Source organism: Palaemon carinicauda, chromosome 20, assembly GCF_036898095.1.
Source record: "Palaemon carinicauda isolate YSFRI2023 chromosome 20, ASM3689809v2, whole genome shotgun sequence".
Lineage (NCBI taxonomy): Eukaryota > Metazoa > Arthropoda > Malacostraca > Decapoda > Palaemonidae > Palaemon > Palaemon carinicauda.
Genome location: NC_090744.1, coordinates 12,331,059 through 12,345,399, shown reverse-complemented (window position 1 = coordinate 12,345,399; position 14,341 = coordinate 12,331,059). Strand labels below are relative to the sequence as shown.

Here is a 14,341-nt window from a genome sequence, read left to right as displayed (position 1 = left end):
GGAAGACCAAATAAGGTAACTGTAAGGGGGAAAGTTATTTAAAAATATGTAAAAAGTATAATAATGAAATTGAAGTATGAAATTATAGAAAGTAAAAGCTGAAAGTAAAGTGACATCTGGAAATGATATAGATACAGAAGAAATGGAAGCAGAAATAACAAAACAGAAGAAAAGAAGGCAGAAATGATTTGTAAAAGGTATTAGCAAAATGGATTGCATAGGTGAAAGTAGTGCTGAGAAAACTGTCAAAACAATGAAGCCATGTTGAATACGATAGATTTAAAAGAAAATTGTAAAAATTGGAATGCAAACAACAGGCTTTGTGAGTTTTGTAGAGAGGCAGATGGTATAACTGCATTTCTTTGGCTGTAGAGAGTTAACCCTTTTACCCCCAGGCTATTTGGAAATTTCCAACCCTTAACCCCCAAGGGGTATTTTTTTCCCAGCACATTTTGCAGTATATTTTTTTTTTAATTGCTCTAACAGCCTTAATTTTTGTCATAGAGAGGTCAGGTTGGTCTCATTCTCTTGGAAAATGCCTGAATTTTTTCAAAAAATTATCAAAAATATGAAAAAAAAAAAAATTTTTATAGCATTTTTTTGCAAGGACGTACCGGTACGTCCATGGGGGTAAAGGGATGGCTTTTGTGAAACGTACCAGTACGTCCTTTTTGGGGGTAAAAGGGTTAAAGAGATAGAGGAAGACCAAATAAGGTAACTGTAAGGGGGAAAGTTATTTAAAAATATGTAAAAAGTATAATAATGAAATTGAAGTATGAAATTATAGAAAGTAAAAGCTGAAAGTAAAGTGACATCTGGAAATGATATAGATACAGAAGAAATGGAAGCAGAAATAACAAAACAGAAGAAAAGAAGGCAGAAATGATTTGTAAAAGGTATTAGCAAAATGGATTGCATAGGTGAAAGTAGTGCTGAGAAAACTGTCAAAACAATGAAGCCATGTTGAATACGATAGATTTAAAAGAAAATTGTAAAAATTGGAATGCAAACAACAGGCTTTGTGAGTTTTGTAGAGAGGCAGATGGTATAACTGCATTTCTTTGGCTGTAGAGAGTTAACCCTTTTACCCCCAGGCTATTTGGAAATTTCCAACCCTTAACCCCCAAGGGGTATTTTTTTCCCAGCACATTTTGCAGTATATTTTTTTTTTAATTGCTCTAACAGCCTTAATTTTTGTCATAGAGAGGTCAGGTTGGTCTCATTCTCTTGGAAAATGCCTGAATTTTCTCAAAAAATTATCAAAAATATGAATTAAAAATTTTATAGCATTTTTTTTGCAAGGACGTACCGGTACGTCCATGGGGGTAAAGGGATGGCTTTTGTGAAACGTACCAGTACGTCCTTTGGGGGTAAAAGGGTTAAGAAAATTTAGAAAAAGTACTGTAGTATAGAAGGAAGGAAATTAGATTTGCCAACTAAACAAGGTGCCTTATAAATTAGAGAAGCTTTGGAAGTAAAAAAAAATGGAAGTATTTATGAACTTTCCAGAAATTATAGCGCTATGCACCGTGTGGCAACAATAATATACTGTGGACTGTACAGTAAGTTGTTGTACATACATACATATACCAAGGCACTTGCCCCAATTTTTGGGGGTAGCCGACATCAACAAATGAAACAAAACAAAAAAGGGGACCTCTACTCTCTACGTTCCTCCAGCCTAACCAGGGACTCAACCAAGTTCAGCTGGTACTGCTAGGGTGCCACAGCCCACCCTCCCACATTATCCACCACAGATGAAGCTTCATAATGCTGAATCCCCTACTGCTGCTACCTCCGCGGTCATCTAAGCATTCTAATTCTAAGGCATCGGAGGCAGCAGCAGGGCCTACCGGAACTGCGTCACAATCGCTCGCCATTCATTCCTATTTCTAGCACGCTCTCTTGCCTCTCTCACATCTATCCTCCTATATGTAAAGTGGACAAATGATTTGAGTAATCTTTTAGAAAAATAAGTTTTCGAGTGTATTTGTTTGCCATCTTTCATTTCATACTGATAATCTGTTAATTACTATAACTTTTTCAATATTAAACTTACCCGATAATCATGTAGCTGTCAACTCCGTTGCCCGACAGAATTCTATGGAGGGATACGCCAGCTATCACAATACTAGAAGGGGGTGTATTTACCAGCGCCACCTGTGGCCAGGTACTCAAGTACTTCTTGTTGACACCTCCTCAATTATTCCTCTGTCGTGCTTCCGGCAAGACGTTCTGGGATACGCTTATGTTCTTGGAGTATTTTCACGACTTTGGTGAAGTATTTCTCTTTGATTTCGGCTGTCGCTTTACTGGAAACTTCTATATTAGCTTAGTTAGCTTTTGGAATTAATTTGATTAATTATGGTGACGAGAGAGTTTGAACTCTCGTTCACCTTTCAATGGCCGACCCTTCCCTTAGACGGAAGTGTTGGTGTCTAAGAGAGTATAGACTCTCTTTCTTAATTTTGCTTAACGAAAGTTATAGATTTATTTTATATCTCTCCGCCTCTTATAGGCCTCTTCGATTAACTTCCTTTTATTATAAACTCATTAAAATTAATTTTTATATTTGTTTATATTCGACCTTCCTAATAGTAGGCGGTCTTTTACCGAAGTTAATAAACTTTGAGCCCGTCATTTCGGTTTTACCTGTTAACATATTATGCTATTTCCGCCACAGAGTTTGAAAGATTTTCTTTGACAGTCTCGTACTGTTTTCAAAGTTGAACTAACGTTTTGTTTTGTCTCTGCAGTTGTTGACGTTCAGAACGTTCAACTTGCACTCTATCGTTACGATAGAGAAAGAATGTTCACGGTTTCACGTTGCAGTAAGAGTAACCGTGTCTAGCGTTTTGTTCATTCTTTCTTTACTTAATGGTTTTGATCCTAATAAAGGAACTTTTCAGTTTTTTCCTTTAACAATAATATGTTTTAACGATATATATGTTTGGGCTCTTCTCTCAGGTTCTAAGTCAAGAGAGAGAGAGAGAGAGAGAGATAGAGACGGAGGGAGAAAGAGGATAAACGTTTCATTCAAGCCTGCCAGGCGTACGAGTAACGTCGTTATCGTTTTTGCTCTTCTCCCTAGTCTCTTTAGGGGAAGAAACTAAACGTTTCTAGAGTGATCTAGTGTTTAGTCTCTTTCCAACCACTGATTATCTTTCATTAGATTTTTCTGTTACATTGTAATTCTGTTTTCGCAATTACTAACTTTGAGAAAGGATAGAATTGCGTATTTCAGGTACAAACCACTTAAAGTTTCGAGTTCAGTGAAATAAGTGCAAACAGAAATCAAAGTGATAAGTGATTAGTGCGTGAGGGTACTTTTGTGCGCGCCAGTCGTCCTCCCAGTCCGGGACCTCTTGCAAGCTCCCAAGCCCAGGGGAGAAGCAATGTCGAAGGGCATAAGGGTTCAGCAGGCCTTGATCGGCGCACAGAAGTATTCTCGGTGGTTGTGGGCGTGTCTTACCGAGACCGTCACTCCCACCCGCAGACGATTGAGCCCTTATTTTGCTCGTCTGCAGAAGAGATTAGGGGAGAAAATAAAGGCAGAGTAACGCTGGTCTCAGGTCTCAAGACCTCTTAAACGTTAAGTCCAGACCTATGCCAGACGTACGAAGTTAAAGTTCACAACCCGAATGCAGTCATTGGGTTAGCTCTGACTCTCCTCAGTCATCAGTTGATTACACTCCGCCTAAGAGGAGTAAGGTTCTGCCACAACAGATCTCTGCTGTTAAGGCTTTACCTCAGCAGAACTTAGTGTCTGCCGACCCCAAGTTAACTCTACTGCAGTCCATACAGTCACAACTTTCGGTCTTGATGCGTGAGTGTCGGGCTGAGAGTGTTGCGCCTCCGCCTACACTCCCCCCCGCCTATGATCGCTCCGCCTGATCACAGTACCACCTGCCAGGCGTACGATGTTGTGAACTCTACTACAGTCCATGCAAGCACAGCTTTCGGACTTGATGCGTGAGTGTCGGGCTGAGAGTGTTGCTCCTCCGCCTCCGCCTACACTCCCTCCACCTACACTCGCTCCGCCGGATCGCAGTACCATCTGCCAGGCGTACGATGTTGTGGACTCTACTACAGTCCATGCAAGCACAACTTTCGGACTTGATGCGTGAGTGTCGGGCTGAGAGTGTTGCTCCTCCGCCTCCGCCTACACTCCCTCCACCTACATTCGCTCCGCCTGATCGCAGTACCACCTGCCAGGCGTACGATGTTGAGCCACGTGCTGAGTTTGCTGTTCCCTGTGGTGTTCAGCCTCCGCCTTCCTTAAGGCAACCTTTACATTGGGATCAGGAGGATTATACCTCTCTTCCTCCGCCTCCACTTGCTGCTCCACCAGTGATGCAACACTCGGTTGAGGTACGACAACCTCTCCCGTCCATGAGTCAGTCTCCTCAGCTCTCGCTGCAGCGAGCTCAACCCTCCACAAGACAAGCACCACAACACCTTAGCCTTGCGCCTCAGGAGCCTCAGCTTGCGAGACATTTACCTTGTTCTGCGCAGCCTCTTCCTCATCGTGCTCCGCTCACACCACAGGAACTGGAACTTGCTACTCCGCTTCCGCCAACCGCTCAGCAAGCGCACCCTTGGGTTCAACCACTCATGCTAGGAGTCAGCCTCCTCCACCCATGCGCCTTCCTTCTGCTTGTCTTTTATTCAGCCTTTGCAGACTGAGCCTCAGGTGTTCCCTCATCGGAGTCTTGAAGAGGAAACCACAACTATTGTTGTTCCAGCTCGTTCTGACTCTGCTGTTCAGCATACCTTACCTCCATTTTCATACCATGGTTTAAACCCCATGCAAGCATGCATAAAGCACTCTAGCACTGGTCATGGAATTTCTGAGAAATGTTAAACGCCATGCACACGCTCTGCTTTCCTTACAGCAGGCTCTGCTTACAGCAGGCTCTGCTTACTACATGCTCAGCATACAGCATGCTCTGCATTCAGCATGCTCTGCATACAACATGCTCTGCATACAGCATGCTCTGCATTCAGCATGCTCTGCATACAACATGCTCTACATACAGCATGCTCTGCATACAGCATACTCTGCATACATCATGCTCTGCATACCTTACCGCATGCTTCTCAACACATCTGGGTTGTTGCCAACTCACTAGACTGTCAAGCAGTTTCATAACGTTGCCTTCTAGTCTGCTGCTTTTGCACCAGTGAACCCTCACTCAGAGAACTTAGCTTTTCTAGGATAAGGTCCCTGTAGATGAGAAAGTTCTTTTCTCCCTCCTTCTGATATTCCCTTGAGGACTCTGTCATTTGGAGGGAGCCTTTAGCTGCATAACCTCTTATGGACTTTTATTTAAGCATAACATGCTTACAGGGAAGGTAATGGTTCCACTTCAGCCGCTAATCCCGTCTGTTACCACACCTGCTCCCATAGACCTTGAGCTGTGTTGCATGACATGCAGTCCAAGCTTAGTCCTTGTTAGAGGATTTTTTGTTTACGGAGTCAATGTGTCACGGGGAAGACGTTCAACAACCAACAGAAGGGACTTGTTGTGACGCAGTGCGGCAACCTCAGCAACCCGTTCAGGAGTTGTCTGTACGACCCAGACAGTCTAGACAGATTCGGGTTGTCACTGTACTTCCTCGCTTGCCCATGTTTGACAGTTTACAGACTGTGCAGCAGTATCATGATCTTGTGTCCGGCTCCGTCAGACGACTGGCTTTTAAGAGCTCCCACAAGTCGTCGCTGTCTGGAGATTTTCAAATGGACTATGGATCTGACCAAGGAACTGGGCCTCCTGGTCAATTTTGAGGAGTCTCAGCTCGTTCCATCCCAGACCATTGTCTCCTTGGGTATGGATCTTCAGAGTCGAGCTTTTCGGACTTGTCCGTCGGCCCCAAGGATCTTCCAAGCCCTAGAATGCATCCAGAGCATGCTGAGAAGGAACCGATGCTTAGTCAGGCAGTGGATGAGTCTAACAGGGACACTTTCATCGCTGGCCCTGTTCATCGAGTTAGGGAGACTCCACCTCCGCCCCCTTCAGTATCATCTAGCTGCTCACTGGATAAAGGACATGACGCTAGAGACGGGCTCAGTTCCTGTTTCCGAAGAGATGAGGTCTACTCTAACGTGGTGGAAGAACAGCATTCTTCTCAAGGAAGGTCTACCATTGGCTGTTCAGACCCCCGACCACTGTCTCTTCTCGGACGCATCGGACACGGGCTGGGGTGCGACACTGGACGGACAGGAATGCTCGGGAACATGGAATCAGGAGCAAAGGACACTTCACATCTATTGCAAGGAGTTGTTGGCAGTTCATCTGGCCTTGATAAACTTCAAGTCCCTCCAGCTTAACAAGGTGGTGGAGGTGAACTCCGACTACACCACAGCCTTGGCTTACATCTCCAAGCAGGGAGGGACTCATTCGAGGAAGTTGTTCGAGATCGCAAGGGACCTCCTCATTTGGTCAAAAGATCGAAAGCTCACGCTGGTAACGAGGCTCATTCAGGGCGATATGAATGTCATGGCAGATCGCCTCAGCCGGAAGGGTCAGGTCTTCCCCACAGAGTGGACCCTTCACAAGAATGTTTGCAGCAGACTTTGGGCCCTGTGGGGTCAGCCAACCATAGATCTATTCGCTACCTCGATGACCAAGAGGCTCCTCTTGTATTGTTCTCCGATTCCAGACCCAGCAGCAGTTCGCGTGGATGCCTTTCTGCTGGATTGGTCCCATCTCGACCTGTATGCATTCCCGCCGTTCAAGATTGTCAACAGGGTACTTCAGAAGTTCGCCTCTCACAAAGGGACACGGCTACGTTGGTTGCTCCCCTCTGGCCCGCGAGAGAATGGTTCACCGAGGTACTGCAATGACTGGTTGACGTTCCCAGGACTCTTCCTCCTAGAGTGGACCTTCTGCGTCAACCTCACGTAAAGAAGGTTCACCCAAACCTCCACGCTCTTCGTCTGACTGCCTTCAGACTATCGAAAGACTCTCAAGAGCTAGAGGCTTTTCGAAGGAGGCAGCCAGAGCGATTGCCAGAGCAAGGACGACATCCACTCTCAGAGTCTATCAGTCTTAATGGGAAGTCTTCCGAAGCTGGTGCAAGGCCAATGCAGTTTCCTCAACCAGTACCACTGTAACCCAGATTGCTGACTTCCTGTTACATCTAAGGAACGTAAGATCCCTATCAGCTCCTACGATCAAGGGTTACAGAAGTATGTTGGCAGCGGTTTTCCGCCACAGAGGCTTGGATCTTTCCTCCAACAAAGATCTACAGGACCTCCTTAGGTCTTTTGAGACCTCAAAGGAACGTCGGTTGTCCACTCCAGGCTGGAATCTAGACGTGGTCCTAAGGTTCCTAATGTCATCAGGATTTGAACCGCTCCAATCAGCCTCTTTTAAGGACCTCACATTAAAACTCTTTTCCTCGTGTGCTTAGCAACAGGTAAAAGAGTAAGTGAGATCCACGCCTTCAGCAGGAACATAGGTTTCACATCTGAAACGGCTACATGTTCCTTGCAGCTCGGTTTTTTGGCTAAAAACGAGCTTCCTTCCCGTCCTTGGCCTAAGTCGTTCGAGATCCCAAGCCTGTCCAACATGGTGGGGAACGAACTGGAGAGAGTACTTTGCCCAGTTAGAGCTCTTAAGTACTATCTAAGAAGGTCAAAACCATTACGAGGACAATCAGAAGCCTTATGGTGTGCTATCAAGAAGCCTTCTCTACCAATGTCTAAGAACTCAGTTTCTTACTACATCAGGCTTCTGATTAGAGAAGCAAATTCTCATCTGAAGGAAGAAGACCTTGCTTTGCTGAAGGTAAGGACACATGAAGTGAGAGCTGTGGCTACTTCAGTGGCCTTCAAACAGAACCGTTCTCTGCAGAGTGTTATGGATGCAACCTATTGGAGAAGCAAGTCAGTGTTCGCATCATTCTATCTCAAAGATGTCCAGTCTCTTTACGAGTACTGCTACACCCTGGGTCCATTCGTAGCAACGAATGCAGTAGTAGGCGAGGGCTCAGCCACTACATTCCCATAATCCCATAACTTATTAACCTTTCTCTTGAATACTTTTTATGGGTTGTACGGTCGGCTAAGAAGCCTTCCACATCCTTGTTGATTTGGCGGGTGGTCAATTCTTTCTTGAGAAGCGCCAAGGTTAAAGGTTGTGATGAGGTCCTTTAGTATGGGTTGCAGCCCTGTATACTTTAGCACCTTTGAGTTGATTCAGCCTCCCAAGAGGAACGCTGCGCTCAGTAAGGAAGACGATCTTATTAAAGGCAGAGTAACGGTTCAAGTCGACTTCCTTACCAGGTACTTATTATTTCATTGTTATTGTGGATAACTGATTATATGAAATACGGGATACTTAGCTATCCTTTAGTCTTGTACACTGGTTTTTCACCCACCCCCCTGGGTGTGAATCAGCTACATGATTATCGGGTAAGTTTAATATTGAAAAATGTTATTTTTATTAATAAAATAAATTTTTGAATATACTTACCCGATAATCATGATTTAATCGACCCTCCCTTCCTCCCCATAGAGAACCAGTGGACCGAGGAATAATTGAGGAGGTGTCAACAAGAAGTACTTGAGTACCTGGCCACAGGTGGCGCTGGTAAATACACCCCCTTCTAGTATTGTGATAGCTGGCGTATCCCTCCATAGAATTCTGTCGGGCAACGGAGTTGACAGCTACATGATTATCGGGTAAGTATATTCAAAAATTTATTTTATTAATAAAAATAACATATCAAATCTCTCTCTCTCTCTCTCTCTCTCTCTCTCTCTCTCTCTCTCTCTCTCTCTCTCTCTCTCTCTCTCTCTCTCTCTCTCTCTCTCTCTCATTTTTTTGTATTTAATGAATGAATGTAATGATAGCTAAAATTACAAGAATATTAATTTATTTCCTTTTTCAGACGTTGATCATACTCATCAAGATGACGAAATTCTTCCTGGACCGTGGCTCAAGAGCCCATCTTCAAGTCACATGACTCTATGAAGATAGTATGCTGCAGTAAATAAAGGTAAGTGGTTGCCTAGATAAAAGAAAAAAAAATAGTTGAAATTCGAACACTCGTGCTTTTTAGGCTATTGACGTATCATATAATTCTTAACCCTTTTACCCCCAAAGGACGTACTTGTACGTTTCACAAAACCCATCCCTTTACCCCCATGGATGTACCGGTACGTCCTTGCAAAAAAAATGCTATAAAAATTTTTTTTTTCATACTTTTGATAATTTTTTTGAGAAAATTCAGGCATTTTCCAAGAGAATGAGACCAACCTGACCTCTCTATGACAAAAATTAAGGCTGTTAGAGCAATTTAAAGAAAATATACTGCAAAATGTGCTGGGGAAAAAATAACCCCTTGGGGGTTAAGGGTTGGAAATTTCCAAAGAGCCTGGGGGTAAAAGGGTTAACTTCATCCAGGCATATATCAGTTCTCGCTACACTTTCAGTAAGTACATCAGCATTCACATAGCCACATAATAATTACTCTATACCCAGAATTTTGTCCTTTCCCACTCTATAACTACCCTTTCAATAAGTACATCCCACAACATTTACCAGGCACCATACTTAGTTGATTAACCTCATCTAGACTTTTATAACTTTTCTCACTTTCTCATTGCGTTAGCAATAAGTCCACCCCTAAACATCCACATGGTCACTTCGTACATACATACATACATATACCAAGGCACTTCCCCCAATTTTGGGGGCTAGCCGACATCAACAAGAAGCAAAAACAAAAAGGGGACCTCTACTCTCTACATTCCTCCCACCCTAACAAGGGACTCAACCGAGTTCAGCTGGTAAAGCTAGGGTGTCACAGCCCACCCTCCCACATTATCCACCACGGATTCAGCTTCACCCTCCCACATTATCCACCACAGATGAAGCTTCATAATGCTGAATCTGTGGTGGATAATGTGGGAGGGTGGGCTGTGACACCCTAGGAGTACCAGCTGAACTCGGTTGAGTCCCTTTTTAGGCTGGGAGGAACGTAGAGAGTAGAGGTCCCCTTTTTGTTTTTGTTTCTTTGTTGATGTGGGCTACCCCCCAAAATTGGGGGAAGTGCCTTGGTATATGTAAGTATGTATGTACGAAGTGACCATGTGGATGTTTAGGGGTGGACTTATTTATAATGCAATGAGAAAGTGAAAAAAATTATAAAAGTCACTTCGCACATTCATTAATTTCATCCCAGCTTTTGTCACTTTTCTTACTACTCTACTAAATTTGTCTTTGAGCCACTTGTTGACTCATGACCGCTCTCGAAAGACGTCTCCTACCTCCTCTATCTTATGCTAAATCCATCCATGGATCCATTTATCCTAGCTATCTTTAGATTCTCTTTCAGTTCTTTCTATGCCTTCCCAAAGGTCTCCGTCCCATGACATCAACTGTTAGTATTTGTTTGGGTTTACGTGCGTCCTCCCTTCTTGCAATATGATCAGCTAATCGAATCTTCCTTGACTTTACAACCTGGTTGATGTGTGGTTGCTATGTTCTATGTCTTGTTTCCAAATTGTGGCGAATTCTCCATTCCAGAGTTTCTTGGTCAAGAATGGGTCCCGTGATTTTCCTCAAAATTTTATTTTCAAAGACCTCTTACTTACATTGATTAACTTCACCTAGCCTTTTGTCACTTTTCTTATTATTATTTTAATGAGTACTTCTCGCATCATGCATATACCCACATAATTATGTTGATTAACTTCTCCATCTTCTTTCACTTTTCTCACTTTATAGCTACAGTACATTCACAATAAATAATTCCCTACAACTTGCACATGACCTCACATGATAATTAACTCCATCGAGGCGTTATCACTTTCTCACATTGCTTTCAATAAGTATTTCCCAAAATATCAACATGGTCATTTTGTACAGTGATCAACTTCATCAATAAGTACTTCTCACAACATGCACATGGCCACATTCATACTCATACTTAACGCAGATTAACTTCATCCACGATTTTGTCACTTTTATCACTTTGGTACAGACCTCTTTAATAGATACCTCCACAGCATGCACAATATATGGACCCTTACTTAACGCTGCTTAACTTCAAACCAAGCCTTTGTCATTTTTCAACCTTTTTATAGCCCTCTCAATAAGTAATTCTCAAACATGCACACGGCCCCTTACTTACGTTAATGAACTTTAACCAAGCCTTTGTTATTTTTCGACCTTTTTACAAAACTTCTCAAGAATGCACATGGTCCCTTACTTACATTGCTTAACTTCAAACCAAGCCTCTGTCATTTTCCAACCTTTTTACAGGCCTCTCAATAAGTATTTTCCAAGAATGAACATGGTCCCTTACTTACGTTGCTTAACTTCAAACCAAGCCTCTGTCATTTTCCAACCTTTTTACAGGCCTCTCAATAAGTATTTTCCAAGAATGAACATGGTCCCTTACTTACGTTGCTTAACTTCAAACCAAGCCTCTGTCATTTTCCAACCTTTTTACAGGCCTCTCAATAAGTATTTTCCAAGAATGAACATGGTCCCTTACTTACGTTGCTTAAATTCAAACCAAGCCTCTGTCATTTTTTCAGCCTTTTTACAGCCCTCTCAAATAAGTACTTCTCAAGCATGCACACGGCCCCTTACTTATGTTAATGAACTTTAACCAAGCCTTTGTCATTTTTAACCTTTTTACAGCCCTCTCAAATAAGTACTTCTCATGAATGCACATGGTCCCTTACTTTCGTTGCTTAACTTCAAACCAAGTCTTTGTCATTTTTTAACCTTTTTACATCCCTCTCAAATAAGTCATTCCCAAGAATGTACATGGTTCCTTACTTACATTGCTTAACTTCAAACCAAGCCTTTGTCATTTTTTAACCTTTTTATAGCCCTCTCAATAAGTAATTCTCAAGCATGCACATGGCCCCTTACTTACATTGCTTAACTTCAAACCAAGCCTTTGTTATTTTCAGCCTTTTTACAGCCCTCTCAATAAGTAATTCTTAAGCATGCACACAGCCCCTTACTTACGTTAATGAACTTTAATCAAGCCTTGGTCATTTTTTAACCTTTTTACAGCCCTCTCAATAAGTACTTCCCAATCATGCATATGTCTCTGTACTAACGTTGCTTAACTTCAAACCAAGCCTTTGTCATTTTTTAACCTTTTTACAGCCCTCTCAAATAAGTACTTCTCAAGAATGCACATGGTCCCTTACTTACGTTGCTTAACTTCAAACCAAGCCTCTGTCATTTTTCAACATTTTTACAGCCCATTTTTTACAGGTATTCCATTTTTTTTTCTTTCTGGGTCTCAGGCATCAAGACACAATCAATTAATCAACTATTTCACACTGTTCATTTATACTTTACAGACAAGGACTTGCAGATATTCTTCAAGCTTTCCCATTTTGACAAACCTTGTCTTAAAACAGTTCAATTGTATTTTCCAGAATGCATATTCAATGTTTGAAACTCCCCATATCTTAATATTCATAGTGTACAATTTTGTCCATAGTAATTGTACTATTTTCAGTAAATATTGGCACATAAGTCACCTTATCTAATCATTCTTGTTCAAAATACACTTATCTACAATGAACTACATATATTTTATTAAGTGTTTTGAATATCTCTCTCTCTCTCTCTCTCACATGCCATTTTCAAGGCTAAGTTTGTCAAGGGCATATCCAGGACACATATACGAAGAGGCTAAGGTTGTCAGATTTTAGGCCACACATGCAAAAAGGTCCACTATAGTCAATTTCTTTTAGCGATGCAGATTTGCACCGACTCGCAGCGGTGTCCTTTTAGCTCGGAAAAGTTTCCTGATCGCTGATTGGTTGGACGAGATAATTCTAACCAATCAGCGATCTGGAAAATTTTCCGAGCCAAAAGGGCACCGCTGCGAGTCGGTGCAAATCTGTATCGCTAAAAGAAATTGACTATAGTACTTGTAATGTTTGATAGCTTAAGAGGGTAATCCCATGATCAGTTACGGAATTTCTTTCTATACCATCACTGATATTTGCTGTTATACCACTAGCTATCGATATTACCTGATAATAGTTCCATACTTTCGTAACTTTACCTATACTTTTTATTTCTATTCCTTTGTTCATTGCTTCATTATACATACATACATATACCAAGGCCCTTCCCCCAATTTTGGGAGGTAGCCGACATCAACAAAGAAACAAAAACAAAAAGGGGACCTCTACTCTCTACGTTCCTCCCAGCCTAACAAGGGACTCAACCGAGTTCACTTTGCTTCATTATATTTTCTATTATCATAATCCATTTGTACCAACCTTATCTAGCCATCTTTCCCTTATATTAGTTCCTGGTGTTCATTGGAATATAATTCAATGTTTTTTTTTTTAGTTTTTTCATTGACTACGTTTACATAGAATTGCTGTAAATCTATTTTTCAATATTAAACTTACCCGATAATCATGTAGCTGTCAACTCCGTTGCCCGACAGAATTCTATGGAGGGATACGCCAGCTATCACAATACTAGAAGGGGGTGTATTTACCAGCGCCACCTGTGGCCAGGTACTCAAGTACTTCTTGTTGACACCTCCTCAATTATTCCTCTGTCGTGCTTCCGGCAAGACGTTCTGGGATACGCTTATGTTCTTGGAGTATTTTCACGACTTTGGTGAAGTATTTCTCTTTGATTTCGGCTGTCGCTTTACTGGAAACTTCTATATTAGCTTAGTTAGCTTTTGGAATTAATTGGATTAATTATGGTGACGAGAGAGTTTGAACTCTCGTTCACCTTTCAATGGCCGACCCTTCCCTTAGACGGAAGTGTTGGTGTCTAAGAGAGTATAGACTCTCTTTCTTAATTTTGCTTAACGAAAGTTATAGATTTATTTTATATCTCTCCGCCTCTTATAGGCCTCTTCGATTAACTTCCTTTTATTATAAACTCATTAAAATTAATTTTTATATTTGTTTATATTCGACCTTCCTAATAGTAGGCGGTCTTTTACCGAAGTTAATAAACTTTGAGCCCGTCATTTCGGTTTTACCTGTTAACATATTATGCTATTTCCGCCACAGAGTTTGAAAGATTTTCTTTGACAGTCTCGTACTGTTTTCAAAGTTGAACTAACGTTTTGTTTTGTCTCTGCAGTTGTTGACGTTCAGAACGTTCAACTTGCACTCTATCGTTACGATAGAGAAAGAATGTTCACGGTTTCACGTTGCAGTAAGAGTAACCGTGTCTAGCGTTTTGTTCATTCTTTCTTTACTTAATGGTTTTGATCCTAATAAAGGAACTTTTCAGTTTTTTCCTTTAACAATAATATGTTTTAACGATATATATGTTTGGGCTCTTCTCTCAGGTTCTAAGTCAAGAGAGAGAGA

The 14,341-nt window shown here is 41.9% G+C and overlaps 2 long non-coding RNA genes across 4 annotated transcripts in view; one reads left to right on the top strand and one right to left on the bottom strand.

Annotated features, from left to right (window-relative positions):
- The window catches only part of LOC137660148 (uncharacterized), a 228,757-nt gene that overhangs the window by 133,186 nt on the left and 81,230 nt on the right, over positions 1-14,341 (bottom strand). The gene's annotated exons all lie outside the window — the stretch shown is intronic.
- LOC137660149 (uncharacterized) overlaps positions 1-14,341 on the top strand; it is a 45,981-nt gene that overhangs the window by 19,161 nt on the left and 12,479 nt on the right. For all 3 annotated transcript variants that reach the window (XR_011047631.1, XR_011047630.1, XR_011047632.1), the window contains exon 2: positions 8,899-9,006. This is a non-coding gene — a long non-coding RNA (uncharacterized lncRNA). The remainder of the gene's footprint in view (positions 1-8,898; positions 9,007-14,341) is intronic.